We start from the raw sequence: 15463 nt of genomic DNA on the forward strand, positions 1-15463 counted from the left end.
TTCAATCCAATCAAGTTGACAGTATTAACTATTACAAATACCAATATAGAATAGATATAACAATAAAACGTTCAGATAATATATGATAAATAATACCTCTCCTATCACTACATAGCACTTCTTAGAATAAGTTTAGTTTATTTATTGTGCATGCAAGCATTGGAAAAGACTACTCAATCAAATAAGTCACATAATGTTTCTGATCATAGCTCTGGGCAGTAACATTATTAACTAGCTCCTTTTCTAAGATTTAAGAAGTGCTATGCCTAATTTATTTTACATTGGCAAAGGACTGAATCAAGTCTTAAAACAAAGTTATGCCTAAATTATTAAAAGTGTGACTTGATTTTGAATTAAAATTTAAAAGACTAAATCAAGATATGTTAAAAGTAACATGCATTATTTCAAAGATCCAAAGGAACAATTATGGTAACATCCATAATTATTTTCATTATAACATGATACACCTCATGAAGTCAATATTGTTGTTGAAAATAAAAAAACACCTACCTCTGAATTGCACAAGTATTTTAACTATTTGATTGCTGCATTCCTAAAACTATCATTACTTCATAATTTTGAGCTGGACTTGTATAATAGTGGTAGGCATGAGGAGCATGCCCCTTCACTACTAAATTATTTATTTCCTCAGTCATGTTTCTTGCTACTTGGTAGACATACTTTATATAAATTGTCCTGAGATGGAAAGAGCTACCACCCAAAAAATGATAAATGTAGGACTATAAGGACCTGGCCATTTATTTGCAATGCAACATCAATATGAATAGCTGCCTATCATCTCTCTCTCTCTCTCTCTCTCTCTCTCTCTCTCTCTCTCTCTCTCTCTCTCTCTCTAATCAATAATCCATCTGTCTTATCTATCATCTATCTTATCTATCATCATCTATCTATCTACTATCATCTATCTATCTATCTATCTATCTATCTATCTATCTATCTATCTATCCTCTCTCTCTCTCTCTCTCTCTCATATCTATCTAAGCAATCACAACATTGTGTAATGGTAAAAAAATACAGAACAAATAGGATTCCCAATAGCTGATGACAGAAGTAAAATGATTGCAAACCCTTTGGAGAGTTCAGTGAAGTTAAATACACACAATATAACCCAGCAATTTCTCTCTTAGCAAATAGAAATGCACAGGTCCTTGAATAATGTCATTTAATTCAACATCATTTTGTTATTTTAATATAATGTTGATGAGAAAAAAAAAAAAAAAAAGATTCCTGTCTGGAGCCACTGCCTGTGGTGTTTGCAAGTTCTCCCCATGTCTGCCTGGGTTTTCTCCAGGTCACCTTGTTTACTCCCGCACCCCAAAGATGTGCATGTTAGGTTCCTCGGCATGTCTATATGGTTGCAGTCTGAACGAGGGTGGGAGTGTGTGTGAGTGTGTCCTGCAGTGAAGTACTGTCCTGCGTAGGGTGGGTTCTTCCCTTGGGCCCTGAGCTGCCAGGATAGGCTGTGGTCACCTGTGCCCATGCACTGGGGAATAAGCTGATTAGAAAGTGAATGGACGCCAAACACAAATTGTCCTAAAATAAACATCTGTAAAGTGTATGATAATTAGACAAATGCACAACAATAAATGATGTGAGAGGAAAGCTCTCAGCAAGCCTGCCGTATTTGTGATTGCTTTTGACCTGCATGGCTGTAGAAGGTGCTCCTTAAAATTTTTGCTTTGCAACCACTTATTCCTTGATTTAACTCACCATGATGACCACCATCACTCACTGATTCACTAAAAATTGTAAATTATTATCTTACTTGTTTTTATTAATCTTTCTTAAGTGTATACATAGCTCATATTTATTTTAATGTTCAATGATAGAAGTCTTTCAGGTCTTTATTTGGAAGTCGGGTAATGTTTTTGTGACCAGAAATATGATATGGGAAATTAACTCTTGTTTCTGTCACTTAGCCTACAGTAAAATTGATTTGGTTATACATCATTTTGCTTAAAGTCACCATTTCCAAGAACCTATCAACAATGTTAAGGACTTACTGTATACATGCTTCAAGCCCATGTGCAAGAATATTCATAGAGGCAGTATTTAGAATAGAGGCAGTATTCAGAACACAGAAGTGACTCAAATAGATCATCAATAGAATATTAAAAATCTGCACAAAAGGATACTGAGTTAAAAAAATAAACTAGTTACGTTGACATATTAAGTTAAATTTTAGAAACATAATGCATACAAATATGTGATTTTATAAATCTAGAATACAAAGCTAGGCAAACTTTTATGGGGTTAAAAATCAGGCTGTTACTCACCTTTGAGTGAAGAGAGAAATTACGGACTCAGAGGTGGCAGGATAGGAGCATTAACAGTATCAGTAATTTTTAAAACTGGTGTGTGATTATTAAATTGTTAATTTTTAAATAATTTATTGAAATTTAGCATTTATGATTTGAACACTTATATCCATGTTTTACATTTCATTTTTAAAGATGACTGAAAAAACTAAACATTTGGAATAACTCTTTTGTATTTAAGCTGTAAATATAATTTTTGTCCTTGTCTAGAAAAAATTACATTCAAAGGGGCATATTATATTCAAATCAAGCATGAACTGGTGTCCAGGAGAACTGGATTTACATTCTTATAGTTGCATTAAGTATTGGGATAACCTCTGCAAAATAACCTTTTTGAACTTAATTCATCCTCTCTACATAATTGAAAATCTGAAGATTGAGTTCAATACTTCTGACACTATTCAGTTGACAAGTGAGCTGTTTCATATTTGGGTTATCCAATAGAGAATACAATATCCATCTTACATTTACTCCTAAGAAACACAAGCTCTTTTTCAATCTGGGCACAATATTCCTTACAAAGTTTGGGTGTGTAATATGTTTACTTGCAACCTGGTTTTTGTCCCATTAGGTAGAAGTTCTTGGTAATGAATGATAAGAGCAAGTGTTGGGTGAGACTGACAGTGCCATTTCAATGTGGCTGAATCTTAAAGGAAGGGCTTGCCCTCTTCCCTTTCTTTCTCCTTTCAACTATTCTGGCATCCTGGTATAGTCAACGCAGAGCTGGCGTAAATGAGGCTCAGAATGCCTAACAGATATTGGCTGCTGTTTACTCAGCAGTGTCATAATTACCAAGGCGCAAGATAATCCAGGCATCTACGCACAGCTGAGGCCTCCCTTTGTTTTTTATACTAGCCTAACATTGTCATAACTGGAGTTCCAGAAGTCAAAATAAAACAATCGACTTAAAAACCATAAACAAGAATAGCGAAGTATGGTATAGAGAGCTTCATAGATGCTCAACCCTGGAATACTTAGCTCCATACTTCTTTTATATGAAGTATGAATTTCTTTTATATGAAGTTTTAAATTTAACATTTTGATTAATTCAATGCTATAAAGCATTTTTGCTAATACAATAATGAATTTAATCTTCAACAATGTGGGCTGACATATAATTATAATATGCTATTCTTTGGCAAAATAACATTAATTTTTAAAATTAATTATTATGGATAAAAATAATGAATATCAAACATTGAGCCTACAACTGCATAATCACTGCCCTTTAATTTATAACCTCCACAACAAATTTCTGCATACTTCTCTGCTTTTACTGATATCCTTGGAATCTATCTGAATTCTTGCTAAAATGCACTTTCTTGTTCTTCCTCTATAAATACATAATTAATTGAGTTCACAAGTCTATTAATTATTGCATATCACTGGACTTATATTTCAGAGATATCTGAAAATTTTTTCATATCTTCTGTCTTTCAGAAGATATGAAGTATTTATTTCTATTGCTATTTGTACTTTTTGCTTTTCACTCTCCAGTCAGTATAGTTGTTATACTGTTTTGTTGCATGATATTTTTACAACTCTTGCATTTTGAGTTATTTTGTAAAAATAATCTTACACTTGCTTATGAAGTCAAAGTTGCTGTTTAGCTCTCAATTGGAAGAAAGATTCAAAAGGTGTATGGTTTCTCCTTGGGTCATGAATAACATATTCTGAATATGTTAATTTGCATAGAGCATCTCAGCGTGTAGTAGATATTCTGGGTTAAATCGTGTCCCTCCAAAAGATTTGTTGCAATCATGACCTAGTACCCCAAAATGTGATCTTATTTGGAAATAATATAATTACAGATGAAATTAGTTAATTTAAGATTTGGTCCTGCTAAAGAAGGCTGGGACCTTAATCTAGTATGACTTGCATCCTTATAAGAAGAAGAGAGAGATAGGAAGGGCACCGCATGAAGACAAAGGCAGAGACTGGAGTGATGCACCCGCAAGTCAAGGAAAATCAAGGATTGCAGGCACACACTAGAAACTAGGAGACAGGCAATGAACAGATTCTTCCTCAAAGTCCTCACAAAGAACTCACCCCGCCAACACCTTGATTTCAGACTTTCAGATTCCAGAACTGTGAAAAAATACATGTATTACATTAAACCATCCATTTTTGATACTTTCTTATGGCAGCCTTAAGAAAATACTACAGTAAATATTGACTTTTATTTAAGAAGTATATATATTGGCTTATACTCACTCAGCTCATGTATTATTATTGTCTTCTGAAGAAATGTAAAACTACACAGTATTAAGCATGTGGGCTTTAGAAATAAGCTGGACTCAGATATTTACTCAGTCACTTATAACTGTGTGGTAAGAAAAAAAGTATTCATGCTTTTTAACTCTGAAAGTCTCATTTATAATATGTATAAAATATTTTCTTCCTCGGCACGTGAGACCTGATATTTAATTTTAACTGGTATCTTTAAAGTTTTTTCCCTATATTGTTTGGCTTACAGAGGTGAGAAGTCAACATCACTTGCCCTTGCTTGCACATAAACACATCTTGTTAAAACTACATGCATGCATTCCAAACGTATAGACTATGTAACGCCACACAGTAAAGCTGTGAACAAATTGTTCTACTTAACCCTCTTAGTCTTTCTTCTCACTGAAGAGTTTAGAATTGACACAGTGTAATGTCAGGTAATTCTAATATTGCTAATTAAATACACAGAGTCACATTTTCTACAGCTAGCAGTGATATTTCTTAGAATTACCAGTGTTACAAATGCAGTTACTTCCGTATTGTCAATATAACTCACCTGTGTCTATTACATGAGTAACCTGGTCAACTGATGAGATTGCTATTTGGGTCAATGCATCTTTTTGTAAGTACATATTAAGCCATATTACAACATAAAGCAATTGGTTCCCTCATGTTGAATGTTATCATACGTAATTCTTACTATTTCCCAGTGAATAGCCAAGGAATTTAGGCAATCGAAGCACCCATGAGGCTTTCAGCACTCATTTAGCATCAGTTCTAAACTGAACGATCTGAGAAGTTCACTGCAGTTTTTGTGTGAACCTAAGAATAGGACAGTGGTGTAAGCGCTGCCAGATGTGCTTCCACATTTGGAATGTACATAATGCAAGGTTTTCTTGAAGAAATACTTCAACTAGAAAGTAGGCAAGAGTACGTTGCATAAAATCAAGACAGTATCTATAAATATAACAACATAAATTCAATAGTATATTCTGTATAGTGCAAAGAGAGGTACTATAGTATGGTGTTTTTGTATATAATTCATTGGGTCAGACTGCATAAAGTGGATTATTTCTTCATCACTTAATATTTGTGTGACCTTAACTAATGGCTCCTTTACTTTGGACTTTAATTCCTTATCTTTATAATGGAAATAATAATATTTATTTATGTGAATATCATGGGTCTTCCAAATAGTCCAACAACTTCTTCATGTCCATGTCCCCTGGAAGTAAGTTCAAGGCAAAACCATTTTTCTGGTGAAAAAAAAAAATATATATATGACCTGATTGATTTCTGGAATTTATTTTAGTCAAAGAGTAGGATGCATGCGTATGATTCTTCAGTTTCTCTATTCTTGTGATAACCCAAAGTGGACCAGGGAGAAAGAACAGAAAACAACTCCATACACTTCCAGGCTTCCATCCTTGATCCACAAATGGTATTCTCTTTGCTTCTAAACATTGTTTCTCCTGATGCAGTTAACCTTCAGTGATTGTCATGGGCCATGGCTAATCTGTAGTTTAGGGTTCTAATTCAACCACTTGTTCATTTGTGGGATGCTCACACAACCCTTTGATTAAAATGTTACTTAGGCCGGGCACATTGGTTCAAACCTGTAATGGCAGCACTTTGGGAGGCCGAGGCGGGGGATCACTTGAGATCAGGAGTTCAGGACCAGCCTGGCCAACATGGTGAAACCTCGTCTCTACTAAAAATAGAAAAATCAGCTGAACGTGGTGGCTCGTGCCTGTAATCACAGCTGCTTGGGAGGCTGAGGCAGGAGAATCACTTGAACCCAGGAGGTAGAGGTTGCAGTGAGCTGAGGTCATGCCACTGAACTCCAACCTGGGCAAGAGTGAGACTCTGTCTTCAAAAAAATAAATAAATACATAATATAGTTAATTAAAGATGAAGTTTGACTATTACAACTTTCTTTTCCTTGTATCAGGCCTATAATCATGAGCAATCTGTGCTCTCTGACTACTTCAGAGGAGAAGCTTATTCTTCATAGTGTTATTTACATCCAAAGAATGTTTATCACAAGTGAAAGGCAACATTAGACTCAGCTGTTCTTTTCCTTACTGAAGGAATAGTTATGAACTCTTGGAACTTAAATATTCCATTTCTCGGTAATGGCTAAAGTTTAGGGCCCCATTGTCTTTCCTTGAGAATTTTAAATATGTTATTTCTGATACATATTTTTGCCATAAATTTATGCTATATAAGACTTCCTACATTTTCCCCTTATACCTCATGCTTTTGTTTTGGTTTTGCTTTGTTTTTGTCTAGATTCTCAAAGAACTGATTCTTTTTCTTGAAGTCTAGCAGTTTTACTGAAATACATATTGATCATTTTGGAACATTATGTAGTTTTCTTTTTTTAATTCAATAAAATTTTTCTGAATAATACATTTCAGTATGTATTCTGCTCCCTTGCCTGATTTTCTGCTTCAGAAATTTCTATTAACTCAGAATTTTATTGTCTACATTTAATATTCATTACTTTGTGGTGAAAAACTTATATTGCTTTTATATTTTGCTTTTTCTTTTCTTTTTAACTTTTATGCTTCTTAATGCATTATTATTTTTGTAATTCACTCCTGCGTTCTTATTTGTTTAATCTTAATTTCTAAATACTTTAAAAAACTAATTATTTCTGTATATCTGCCACCCATTTCAGATATTTATAACTTTCACATATTGTATTTTCATATGTCCTATAAATATCTTAATGTTTCTTAATCATCTTCAATAACAAGTTAAAGTTATGATATTTTTAGCAGATTTTTGGTGTGACTATACAGTGTTAGTAGCATTCCTAATCCTCTTGTTCTCAAGATAATTTTGATTAAAATTAGACCTTCATAATTTTCTATGAATGCACATGTTTGTGTATCTGTGTGTGTGTGAAATTAGTTTCTGTAGTTTTTAGGCAGAAGCTTGATTTAGTAGTTTTTCTGAATTCACAATATTTGCTTTTCTATTGTTTCATGTAATGTTAAAAATATGGGTTCCTCGACCCATAGCTAAGGTGAACTTCTCACTTTAAACAACTGCAAAACTGTACACATTTATAAGTGAACTGTTTTCTGGTGCTGGATAACAAACAGCAAAGTGAAAGAGGCTGGATCCATAAGTGAGCTCCACAGTCACCCAAGGTTTTACCTTTGAATGCATTCCTAATCAGGAAAGCAGATCCCAAGCTGAGCCGAGGTGCATACATGGGAAGATCAGAGCTTCTCAGTTCGCAAATTTGTTAGGCAGGTTTTGGGAAAGGTAAAATTATACAGAGGAGAACCCCCACCCAGAAAACTGTGAAGGGATTCTCCTAAAGTCCTTGGCCAAAAGCTTGGCCTATGGGAAGGCCATTCATTGAGGCCTCTGGGAAGCCTAGCAGCAAGTCATTGTTGATGCGTAGAGAATCAAAGGTTATGCATTTCTGAAGCTAAAGCTCTGCCAGAGCAAAGAACTCTCATGAAGCAATTAGATTATTTAATTGAAACTTATGAAGGCAATTTTGTCAGGCAACTAAATTACTAGTGGATACTCCTGAATCTGTTCAAGGAGATTGTGTGTGTGTGTATGTATGTGTGTATACATACATTTGTATATGTGTGTGTGTGTTTACATATAATATATGGGAAAAACTGCAATAAGTAGGAACACATCAAGGGTTGACCTGTATGTTGGAAATAGGGGACAAGGACTTTGATGCTACCATTATAATTATAAATACAGACATGAAGAACAGTGTCATCCTATTGGTTGAATAAGACTCTATAGAAATAGAATCTATTAAAATGAAAATTCTATAACTAAAAATCATAGTACTGACAAACAATTGTATATTGATTATGTAATATACCATATTGAGAAGCTAGAAAGCCAATCCACACAAACTGAAAGTAGAACAAAGGGAATACTAAAAATGAAGGTAGGTATTGACAAAGTTGGAAACATTAATTAAAGCTTACAGATAGAACATATTAGTTATTTTGATAAATTCCTAACATAGTTGATCAAGATAAAGAATGAAAAAATAAATAATCATTAGAAATGATGGAGGTACCATTAGACATTGTAAAGACCTTAAACTAGTGAACAATATGAAGAAAACTGTTTACATTAGTAAATTAAATAATTTACATGACATGAACAAAGTTCTTGAAAACTCAGTTTAGCAAAGATGATACAAAAGGAATTTAAAACACTAAAGGGCCCTACATCACTTTAGAAGAATTATACTTTTAAAACATTTTGCAAAAAGTCTCAAGGACCTGGTGGCTTCATTGGTATATTTTGTCAAACTTTTAATAATGAAAAAATAGTAATTTTATAAACTTCTTTCAGGAAATAAAGGTGAATTGTATTTTATTTATTCCATTTAAGTCACTCAAAAATAAAATATGAATTTCTTAATCAAATTGTAAAAACATATAAAAATTTTAACACACTAAGGCACGGGTTTATCCCAATTATGGAAGTTTGTTTCAATACTTTAAATCAACCAAAATAGTCTTGCACATTATCAACAAAAAAATTTTAAGATTTATCTCAACATATTCAGGAAATGCATTGACAAAATCCAAAACCAATTTATAATTTAAAAAAAATTCATAAAATAGCAATAGAAATTAACTATAAGGTTAGAATAGATTGTGTATAATCTACAACTAAGATTATTATTGTTAAAATATTAGATGGCTTCTTTTAATTTGGAGGTTAAGAGTATGTTATCTTAACTTTTAACTTTTCCCTCCCTCCCTTCCTTCCTTTCTTTTCCTTTTCTTTTCTTTCTGTTTCGTTTCATTTTCTTTTCTCTCTCTTTCCTTCTTTCTCTCTCTTTCCTTCCTCCCTCCATCCCTCTCTCCTTTCCCTTTTCTCTTTTCTTTTCTTTTTTTTCTCTCTCTCTCTCTTTTTTTTTTTTTCCCAGGGTCTCTGGCCCAGGCTGGAGTGTCATAGCTCAATCATGGTTCACAGCAGCCTCTACCTTCCAGGCTTAAGTAATCCTCTTACCTCAGCTACTTTCGTTTTTGTGTGTGTGTGTGAAGACGGGGTCTCACTATGTGGCCCATTCTGTTCTTGAACTCCTGGGCTCAAGTGATCTTCCTGCCTCAACCTCCCAAAGTGCTGAGATTACAGGTGTGAGGCCCTGCGCCTGGCCCATCTTAATATTTATATTCAATATTGCGCTAGAAAGAACAAATAGTGACATAATCTAAGAGCTAGAAAGGATACAGATAGAGAAATAAGTAAAAACTCTTTTATGTGTGTATAATATGTCTGTGTTGAGAAAATGCTAAGGATTCTAATAAATGTTTTTTAGTAAAAATCTAGTATATAATAATAATTTTCTTTTTATAACCTAGCAATAAAAACTAAAACAAAAACTATAAAAATGGTCCTTCTAACAGAGGAGGAGCACCATCATCTTGGACAAACACCGCCACTTTAAGTTCCAGCTCCCTTTCTAGTCTCACACATTTCCAGGAAATCATGTAGAAGCTTCTCTTCTAACTACAAGCAGCCAGAAAGAGCAGAAAATAAAACACAGACAAGACAGCTCAGGCACAGAGGGAGGTGGGGGAAAAGTCTTTTGGGTAACTGCCAAACTCCACTCTCATACAATGAGCCCCAGTAAAACAGTGGACTTTAATAAGCACATTCCTTTCCCTTCAGGTGCACTAAGATAGGAAATCTAAAAGCAGACTCAGGGAGTATGTCTGCAGCTGCAGAAAGATATATAGGAACAGACACACAACTCTCCCTCCCAGGTAAGCACAACAAAAAGACACAGAAGCAGTCCAAGCCTCTGATAAACATTATCACCTTGAATACTTACAAACTCTCAGTCTGAGGCCGGGCATGGTGGCTCACGCCTGTAATCCCAGCACTTTGGGAGGCCGAGGCGGGAGGATCAGGAGGTCAGGAGTTCGAGACAAGCCTGACCAACATGGTGAAACCCCATCTCTACTAAAAATACAAAAAAAAAAAAAAAAAAAAATTAGCTGGACGTGGTGGTGTGCGCCTGTAATCCCAGCTACTCCGGAGGCTGAGGCAGGAGAATCGCTTGAACCTGGGAGGCAGAGGTTGCAGTGAGCCAAGATACTGCCACTGCACTCTAGCCTAGCCTGGGCGGCAGAGACTCCATCTCAAAAAAAAAAAAAAAAAACTCTTAGTCTGTAATAAAGTGTGCCTCTGAGCTAACTCTGCCAGATGCCCTCTTCAAGGGCCACCTTTCATGTTTCTTTCCTCTTTCTTTAATTCTTACATTTACCATGGGATTCTATCCTTGAATATTTGTACAGAATAATATACTTTCTAACACAACAGTTAAATATTAGATGAATATTATTGTTGAATCATTTTATTTGGATTGATATAAAGATACATCAATTTGCAAATGATAAGAGCAGTGATACTTAACCCAGTAGTCTTTAATAGCTCGTTTATTTTTGACCCATTTTGAAGTATACATTGAAAATTGTTGTGAGAGTAAAAATTGCCTTTGAAAGCAAGGCTTCTACAGCTTTTATTAGAAGCCCTTGAATAATAAGTGAGTTTTGAGATATATACATTTTCTTCATTGTAGAAATTATTAAGGCAATTTCCTCAGATAATACTAAAATAATTTTAGAAAAATAATGTGAAAACGGTGAAAGTACCTCTAATACTTTTATTGTAACCTGAAGCTATTCTATGAATATATGAATTGTCATCATTTTCAGTGTTCTGTGATTAAAGAATAAAAATGACTTAAGGATAAAGGGTGCATAGTGCTTCATAATATTTAGTTGCCATTTACATGTATTGGGAAAAAGGGATCAAGCTAACTTTAAATAAATTGTAATGTTATTATTATAAGCAATTGTATCTCTTAATTTCCCACATTTTATTTTAATAATAGACTAGATCTCAGCCTCAAAGAGTTTTTGAAGAGATGTCCTGCCCCTCCACACCTGTGGGCATTTCTCGTTAGGTGGAACGAGAGACTTGAAAAAAGAAATGAGACACAAAGTATAAAGAAAAAGTGGGGCCGGGCGCGGTGGCTCAAGCCTGTAATCCCAGCACTTTGGGAGGCCGAGACGGGCGAATCACGAGGTCAGGAGATCGAGACCATCCTGGCTAACACGGTGAAACCCCGTCTCTACTAAAAAATACAAAAAACTAGCTGGGCGAGGTGGCGGGCGCCTGTAGTCCCAGCTACTCGGGAGGCTGAGGCAGGAGAATGGCGTAAACCCAGGAGGCGGAGCTTGCAGTGAGCTGAGATCCGGCCACTGCACCCCAGCCTGGGCGACAGAGCGAGACTCTGTCTCAAAAAAAAAAAAGAAAAAAAAAAAAGAAAAAGTGGGCCCAGGGTATCGGTGCTCAGCATACAGAGGACCTGCGCCTGCATGGGTCTCTGAGTTCCCTCAGTATTTATTGATCATTATCTTTACCATCTCAGAAAAAGGGAAGTGGCAGGATAATAGGATCATTGTAGGGAGAAGGTCAGCAGTAAGATATATGAATAAAGATCTCTGTGACATGAATGAGTTTAAGGAAAAGTGCTGTGCCTTCATATGCATATGCAAACATCTCCATAAACCTTTTTAGTGCACAAAGAGCAGCATTGAGCTAGCAAGTCCCGCCTTCAGCCCTAAGGCGGTTTTCTCCAATTGGGTTTTACACCGAGATGTCCATTGCCCAGGGATGGGCAGGAGACAGATGATTTTCTCTATCTCAACTGCCAAGAGGCCTTCTTTCCTCTTTTACTAGTCCTCCTTAGCACAGACCCTTCACGGGCGTCAGGCTGGGGGACGATCAAGTCTTTCCCTTCCCACGAGGCCATATTTCAGACTATCACATGGGGAGAAACCTTGGACAATACCTAGCTTTCTTAGGCAGAGGTTCCTGTGACCTTTAGCAGTGTATTTGTCCCTGGGTGCTTGAGATTAAGAGAATGGTGATGACTTTTCACAAGCATACTGCCTTCAGGCACTTGTTTAACACACCCTGCACAGCCCAAAATCCTTTAAACCTTCAACACATGTCTCTTGCAAGGACGAGGTTGGGGATAGGGTCACAGATTAACAGCATCTCAAATATAGAACAAAATGGAATGTATCTCTCTTTCTTTTCCCCACAAGTTTTCATTCTCAAAATTACTTAGAGATCACCTAACCTTCATTTACAGTTAACCCTTAATGTCACATCAGTGTTAATCTTACTTGGAAATAATTATATTATTTTATCAATTGAATATAAATTAGAATACATTTTAAAACAAAAGCTGAGCATGGTTTTATTTTGTAGCTAAAAATGTAATTTAAGAATCTACTATTTGTTTAATCTAAAATTCTCAAGCAGTATGTCTACCATATGTAATTGATTTTTTATTTTACGGAGTGTTTTGATGGGCAAATGTTTCAAATTTTGATTAATTTCAGCTTATGAATTTCTTTATTTTATGGTTGCTCTTTCAGTCTCCCTAAGAAAATTTCCTACCAATGATTACAAAGAAAATTCCTTTAAGACTGCATAGTTTTTTAAAGTATCTTGCAATTTATTATTCATTTTCAACCTGATTTGATTTTTTTAAGTTATTACATTCTTATATGAACTTTAGAACTGCTTGTTAATTTTTACGACAAGCCTTCTTGGATTATATAATGAAGCATTGGAACTACCAATCATTTCAGGGAGAACTAACATCATAACGATATTGCGTCTCACCAAAGTTTGGTAGTTTTCAGTGTAGTGCTCTGTCACTTCATAAGTTAAAGATATTTATATATATATATATATATATATATATATATATGTATATTTAATCTCATGGTAAATGTAAGAATTAAAGAAAGAGGAAAGAATCACGAAAGGTGGCCCTTGAAGAGAGCTTCTGGCAGAGTTAGGTCAGAGGCACACTTTATTACAGACTAAGGGTTTTTTGTTTTTGTTTTTTGTTTTTTTGAGATGGAGTCTCTGCCGCCCAGGCTAGGCTAGAGTGCAGTGGCAGTATCTCGGCTCACTGCAACCTCTGCTTCCCGGGTTCAAGCGATTCTCCTGCCTCAGCCTCACATATCTCTCTTTTGAACAGCAAGCATTCAAATCAGGGTTCAGTAACATCATCAAAGTGTGAACAAGAAGGCTGCTAGAGCTGGCAGTGTCACCAAGTCTGCTCAGAAAGTTCAGAAACCTAATGAATGTTATCCGTAAACCTGCCACCCCGTCGTAATCAGTGGAAATATCTCAGAACTGTTTGTCTCAATTGACCATTGAAATTTTCTTGCACCACAAAATCATTAAGCCGGAAAGAAAACTCAAACTGGGAACTGCTTGGGGCAAACCTGCCTCCCAATCTTTTCAAAGTCATCCCTCTGCTCCCTGAGATAAACGCCTATCTGATTGCCTCCTTTAGAAAGACTAAACAGAAACTCAGAAAAATGCAACTGTTTGTCTCTCACCTACCTGTGACCTGGAAATCCCTTCCCCGCTTTGAGTTTTCCCACCTTTCTGGACTGAACCAATGTTCATTTTACGTATATTGATTGATACTTTATGTCTGCCTAAAATGTGTAAAACCAAGCTGTGCTCTGATCACCTTGGGCGCATGTCATTAGAACCTCCTGAGGCTGTGTCATGGGTGTGCATCCTCAAACTTGGCAAAATAAACTTTCTAAATTAACTGAGACCTGTCTCAAATTTTCTGGGTTCAAAATATCTATCTAGGCTTAAGCAGAATACAAAATACGTAGAGAAAACAGATGTTTCTGAGGAACTTTGTTACCAAATATAACCATGACAATTAATTGCATTAATACTACTTTCCAATACATTAAAAATCTAAAATTCTGTCCTACAAAGAAATCACAGCATGAAGGCATTATTTAAAACCTCTTCTTTTTCCATTATTTTGCCAATTTCTTTGAACCATCTTTAATGATAGCTGAGATTCAAATTTACATAACAACCAGTAACTGTCTAGTTGTTCCCAATCTCTTCACCTTCTAACATCTAAATTCAGGGCTTTTAAAAAGGACTTGAAACATTGGTTGAAGTGAGAGACGGTGGTGGAGACTTACTTATAAGTGATTTTTTTCTTCCTGAGGAGGAAATACAGTCTTCTTCATATACCTGTTGGTTCCTTCCCTCTCTACCTTAGGTGATCCAACTGTAACCATGATACTCTCCCTTTCCCCCAATGCAAGGAACGGAACTGTCTATGACGTCAAAATCACAATTCTATTACCTCACTGTGCTGGAGGCCTTAGAGGAAGGGGAAGTTGTGAACAGCCCTGGGCTCTTCTTAAGCTTTGCAAAGTGTTCTGGATAGGGCTAATTGCAGAACCAAGAGAGAAAGACCCCCAAACTGTTGTAAATTCTAGGCTTAAAAGGTTTGAGCCCATCCTGCAGCTAGAAGAGGGGTTCCTGGGACTCAGAGCAGGCCCTTTAGGTCCATGGACTACATTTCCCAGCAGCCTTCATGTCACATTGGCGTCCTCTACTGGTGGTCAGGGGAGTCCTTTCAAGAGAGGGCTGTAGAGGGCAGGGCAGGGCAGGAGAGCAGCTGAGAGGAGCCTTGGCTAAAACTATTAAGGACCAGGATGACAAAGAAAACCCCTTCTTTCCCGGCCAAACAAAACAAAGCAAAAGACCAAAAAATAAGCAAAAAAGAGTTTTGTATGTAAATCTGTGTGTCAGAGTTGTTTTCCTAGGAAACCTGACCCTAAACATTTGAAGCCAGGAGTCAACCAAAGTAGCCAACTCTAAAGTGGGAGTTTGGGGTTGGATGGCTTGCTAGTTGGTTGGCTGTGAAGACCCTATCGTTAGTGGTAGTTGGATGACTAATAGCCCATTAGTATGGCTTGTGGTAGTGGTATAATTATTAACCTTCCATTGGCATTTAACTGAGA

The 15463-nt window shown here is 36.0% G+C and overlaps 1 long non-coding RNA gene across 1 annotated transcript in view; it reads right to left on the bottom strand.

The window, feature by feature from the left end:
* LOC104657131 overlaps positions 1–14755 on the bottom strand; it is a 140123-nt gene extending 125368 nt beyond the window's left edge. Inside the window, exon 1 of the long non-coding RNA XR_747236.2 lies at positions 14633–14755. This is a non-coding gene — a long non-coding RNA (uncharacterized LOC104657131). The remainder of the gene's footprint in view (positions 1–14632) is intronic.
* Positions 14756–15463: the final 708 nt, after the last annotated feature.

Source organism: Rhinopithecus roxellana, chromosome 9, assembly GCF_007565055.1.
Source record: "Rhinopithecus roxellana isolate Shanxi Qingling chromosome 9, ASM756505v1, whole genome shotgun sequence".
NCBI lineage: Eukaryota > Metazoa > Chordata > Mammalia > Primates > Cercopithecidae > Rhinopithecus > Rhinopithecus roxellana.